This window comes from Colobus angolensis, unplaced genomic scaffold, assembly GCF_000951035.1.
Source record: "Colobus angolensis palliatus isolate OR3802 unplaced genomic scaffold, Cang.pa_1.0 Scaffold239, whole genome shotgun sequence".
NCBI lineage: Eukaryota > Metazoa > Chordata > Mammalia > Primates > Cercopithecidae > Colobus > Colobus angolensis.
Genome location: NW_012115588.1, coordinates 52,330 through 58,032, shown reverse-complemented (window position 1 = coordinate 58,032; position 5,703 = coordinate 52,330).

Genomic DNA, 5,703 nt, shown 5'->3' with positions numbered 1-5,703 from the left:
GATCTCCTGACCTCGTGATCCGCCCGTCTCAGCCTCCCAAAGTGCTGGGATTACAGGCTTGAGCCACCGCGCCCGGCCAATTTTAACTTTTGAATACAAAAAACAGTATGTGGCTCAAAGCTCAAAACCTCCGATAAGGTTTGTTTATTTGTTTATTTAGAGACACAGTTTCATTCTGTTGCCCAGGCTGCAGTACAGTAGCGGGATTTCAGCTCCTGCAATCTCTGCCTACCAGGTTCCTGCCTCAGCCTCCCAAGTAGCTGTGATTACAGGCACGCACCATTATGCCTGGCTGATTTTTGTATTATTAGTAGAGGCAGGGTTTCACATTGTTGGCCAGGCTGGTTTCAAACTCCTGACCTCAGGTGATCCACCCTCCTCGGCCTCCCAAAGTGCTGGGATTATAGGCGTGAGCCACCGTGCCCAGCCTCAATGAAGTATATTTTAGAAATGTCCTTTCTATCCCTGTCCCTCTTTCTCATACCCCAATGTTTCTTTATGCAAAAGTAAGCATATATATATATATGTATATATTTATGACACACACACAAAACATTTAATTTTGCAGAGTTGTGTGTTTTGACCAGCAGAGAGTGTTTTGTGACTACAAAGAAAAGACCCCCTTACTGCTGTTTCCAGCCAGAGCCCTGGCCGGTGCCCCTTGCTCTGCAACCCCGGGGATGAAGGTAAGGCTGAGAGTGGGCCTGGTGTGCAGGGCCCCAGCTGACCTGTGATTTGCAGGAAGGGGCGGACTCAGGCTGGGCTGCCGCATTCAGCATTCCTTGGCCCAGGAATTCTCTTGAGTGGAAGACCGCTTATCACAAAGGTGGAGTGGGCAGGTGTCCATCAGTACGATCTCAAAAGGAATAGGAAGCACCCTGTATTTCTCGAACATACCCACCTGCTGCAAGACTTTTTTCTCTTGGAGATTCGCTCCTGTGAGCTGTCTTCAGGCTCCCTTTTTTTTTTTTTTTTTTTTGAGGTGGAGTTTTGCTCTTGTTGCCCAGACTGGAGTGCAATGGTGTGATCTCGGCTCACTGCAACCTCCACCTCCAGATTCAAGCAATTCTCCTGCCTCAGCCTCCCGAGTAGCTGGGATTACAGGCATGCGCCACTGTGCCTGACTAATTTTGTATTTTGAGTAGAGACGGGGTTTCTCCATGTTGGCCAGGCTGGTCTCGAACTCCTGACCTCAGGTGATCCACCCACCTCAGCCTCCCAAAGTGCTGGGATTACAGGCGTGAGCCACCACGCTGGCCTCTGCAGGCTCCTTTTAATGTGCAGATGTCCTAAGCCTCTGAGACCATGAATGAGTGCTTATCGCATACCTGGCACCAGCCTAAACCCCATGAGGAATTCAGAGTTTAATAACATACCCAGCCAGGCAACTCCCTATCCTTAGAGAACTTTCACACCACTGGGAGTCCATGTTGGCAGCCCCCAGTCGGCACTCACAGTGTCCAGCGGGCAGCATCCCCTAGGTTAGACAGGGACCATACCAGTGGGTTGCTGGGCCAGGCAGCCAGGGAGGCAAGAGGTAGTGGGAAGGGAGGGCCATATGCATACCTAGAGACCTTCAGATGGGGGCCACATGCCAGGAGTGCTGGGATTGTCTGCACTTCTTGGACTTCCTAGCTCAGGGGTCTGATGTCCATTGCAGATGGTCTGAGGTCTGTTGGTGTCCTTATCAATGCCACTGAGTCCATCCCATGCCCTGTGCTTGAGTTTTCATCAACTGTATGTACCCCCAGTTCACTAGGAATGTGGTGGTCTTTGTGCCTACAGCTGTGTCTCTGCAGGGGGGCTGTAATGCCAGACAGGAGTCTGGAGTCAGAGTCACAGTGGCCCCATAAGAACATCTAACGCCTTGTGCAGCTGAGAGGCCGGGCTGAGGGAGAACTTTATAGAATACATTCTCAGCCAGGCACAGTGGCTCACTCCTGTAATCCCAGCACTTTGGGAGGCCGAGGTGGGCGGATCACCTGAGGTCAGGAATTCTTGACCAGCCTGGCCAACATGGAGAAACCCTGTCTCTACCAAAACCACAAAAATTAGCTTAGTGTGGTGGCACGTGCCTGTAATCCCAGCTACTTGGGAGGCTGAGGCAGGAGAATCACTTGAACCTGGGAGACGGAGCTTGCAGTGAGCCGAGATCACGTCACTGCACTCCAGCCTGGGCGACAAGAGCAAGACTCCGTCTCAAAAAAAAAAAAAAAAAGAAAGAATACGTTCCCTGTGCCTCGTCCTCTCCTTGACCAGCAGCGCATATTCACTTCTAGGCCCGAAAGGAAGGTGCCAGAAGAGGCTGGCATAATCTTACTGATTATCAGTTGAGCAGGTCCAGTGGCTCTGGCTGCATTTTCCTGAGGACCGGGAGATATTTCCCAGGGAGGCTGCAAAGGGCTTCCAGGTGTGGGGATAGATGGATGCAGTTCTTTGCAGAACTGTCAAGGGCTTTCCCTGGAAAGGTGCAGAGCTGAGGCAGCTGGCGCATTGCGTTGGTCGTGTTCACTGAGGCCCCTACTCATAGGGCTGAAGACCAGACATAGGCCTGTGTTCAGTAACTGGGAGCTGCTGAAGCCAGCTCTGACTCATCGATAGGACGAATATCAGCTACTGACCATAAATATCCAGGTGACACGGGTGCATGGAACTGCACATGTGAAGTAAAAATTGAGAGAGAGAGAAAGATGCAGAACAGTAAGTGACATGGATTACAATGATGAATCTTTTTGAAGCTTCAATTCGTTTCACCTCCTCCAGGAAGTCCTCCCTGGCTCCTGAGCCTGGATGAGGTACCTCCCCTGGTACCCTGAGTGTCTCCCCCATCACCCAGATCACATCATTCTACAGTCTTCTGTTAAGTCGGTCTCTTTTAGCACTGACTGAATTGAAGGGGAAGCAGTTTCTTAAGTAATCTTGTATCCCCTGGATCTGGGATGGACTGGGTGCTCAGTTGATGTTTACCAATCTGAGTCACGTGAGGACCAGAAGAGAATTTAAGGGAATTGACAAGAATTTACAAATTTGTTCCACTAGATGTGTTGAAGTCCTGCTTGTCTTTTGTTTTTTTAAGACAGAGTCTCACTCTGTCACTCAGGCTGGAGTGCAATGGCATGGTCTCAGCTCACTGCAACCTCTGCCTCCTGGGTTCAAGTGGTTCTCCCACCTCAGCCTTCCAAGTGGCTGGAACTACAGGCGTGCGCCACCACAGCCAGCTAATTTCTGTATTTTTAGTAGAGACGGGGGTTTCACCGTGTTGGCCAGGCTGGTCTCGAACTCCTGATCTCGTGATCCACCCACCTCGGCCTCCCAAAGTGCTGGGATTACAAGTGTGAGCCACGGCGCCTGGCCTCTGCTTGTCTTACTCTAATTGTTCCTTTATTTTCTTTATTTTTTTGAGACACGATCTTGCTCTGTCTCTCAGGCTGGAGTACAGTGGTGTGATCATGACTCACTGCAGCCTCAACCTCCTGGGCTCAAGCCAACCTTCCACCTCAGCCTCCCAAGTAGCTAGGACCACAGGTGTGGACCACCATGCCCAGCTAATTTTACATTTTTTTTTTTTGGTAGAGATATGGTTTTACTGTTGCTCAGGCTGGTCTCAAGCTCCTGGCCTCAAGTGATCCTTCTGCCTTGATCTGCCAAGGCAGGATTACAGGAGTGAGTCACCCAGGGAAGAACTTGATGCAGGCACACGATCTCTGCAGCCTGAAGATGAGTCTGTATTTTTCTTCTGGGAACTCTGCCTTGCCACGCCACTTTGGTTTTTCACAGTGCATCCAGAGGTGCTGCGAATTCCAGAATGTCAGGGCTGAAGGGATGTTTGCCGATACCCAGTTCCCAGTGGTTCTCGATCTTTTTTCTGCCTCCTTCCTGAGAGTCTTTGGAACCTTCGCTGAAACTCTCTGGGCTATAAACGTGGACAGCGAACTTCCAGGGCTGCTGTGAGAGACGGACGTACTGTCTGCACAGTACCGGCTGCAAACAAGATGCTCAATAAAGCTGGCTGCTTTTGTTCCTCGCGCCATCATTTATCAAACATCTGAGCATCTACTGCATACCTGGCCCAGTGTCTTCAGGCAATTCTCTGGTCCCGAACCTCTATCCTGGTCCACTCCATACTGCAGTTGAAAGCTGTCTGGGAAGCCAGACATGGTGGCTCATGCCTGTAATCTCAGCACTTTGGGAGGCCAAGGCGATGGGTGGATCACTTGAGGTCAGGAGTTCAAGACCAGCCTGGCCAACATGATGAAACCCTGTCTCTACCAAAAGTACAAAAATTAGCTGGGCATGGTGGTGGGCGCCTGTAGTCCCAACTACTCAAGAGGCTAGGTAGGAGAATCACTTTAACCCTGGAGGTGGAGGTTGCAGTGAGCCGAGGTCATGCCACTGCACTCCAGCCTGGGTGACAGAGTGAGACTCTGTCTCAAAAAGAAAGGGAAAAAAAAAGCTGTCTGGGGAGAGCTTGCTCTTGGACATGAGCAGTCCCTCCCTACGGGACCCCCGCTATTACCTGCAGCCATACACAATCCAAGAGATTTGACGAAGTACCTCCCACCTCAGCAGACTGAGTCCCTGAGAACTCCAGATCTAATATGTCAGCTCCTTTTATTTATTTATTTTTGAGACGGAGTCTCGCTCTATCACCCAGGCTGGAATGCAGTGGTCCTATCTCAGCTCACCGCAACCTCTGCCTCCCAAATTCAAGCACTTCTCTGGCCTCAGCCTCCCAAGTAGCTGGGATTACAGGGATGTGCCACCATGCCTGGCTAATTTTTGTATTTTTTAGTAGAGAGGGGTTTTCACCATGTTGGCCAGACTGGTCTCAAACTCCTGACCTCAGGAGATCCGCTCACGTCGGCCTCCCAAAGTGCTGGGATTACAGGCATGAGCCACCGTGCTGGACCCCCCCACCAGCTCCTTTTAAAGATGAGGAAACTGGGCCGGGCGCGGTGGCTCAAGCCTGTAATCCCAGCACTTTGGGAGGCCAAGATGGGCGGATCACGAGGTCAGGAGATCGAGACCATCCTGGCTAACCCAGTGAAACCCCGTCTCTACTAAAAAATACAAAAAACTAGCCGGGCGAGGTGGCGGGCGCCTGTAGTCCCAGCTACTCGGGAGGCTGAGGCAGGAGAATGGCGTAAACCCGGGAGGCGGAGCTTGCAGTGAGCTGAGATCTGGCCACTGCTGCACTCCAGCCTGGGCGACAGAGCGAGACTCCGTCTTTAAAAAAAAAAAAAAAGATGAGGAAACTGGACCCATGTGACTTCAGTCTCCTTTGGGTTCACAGGAGCCAGGCTTGCGGTTGGGATCACACTCGGGATCATAGGCATGGCCCCCTCCAGAAAAGGCAGAGGTGGGCCCTGGAACCCAGCTGGGCACACTGCAGCGTAAGTGTAGGGAAGCGTGGGCACCCCCGGCAGCCCCACGTGGAAGGCTGAGAGCAGGCAAGCTGCGGATGAGCCAGGGAAGGGTGGCAAGTGGCAGCGTGTCGTTGCCAGTGAGATGCTGCCGGAGCCGGGGTCAGCTGGCCTCCGTGTGTACACAGGGACATAGACCTGCCCCTCACCCCTCGGAATGCTTAGCATTCCTCACAGTAGCTAGCACCGCCAGGTCTGTCCCGTGGGGACAGAGCAGCTAAGGCCCCTGGATATAAGTGCCAGGTGGGGAGGAACAGGAGCGACACCTCGGGGACAGAGG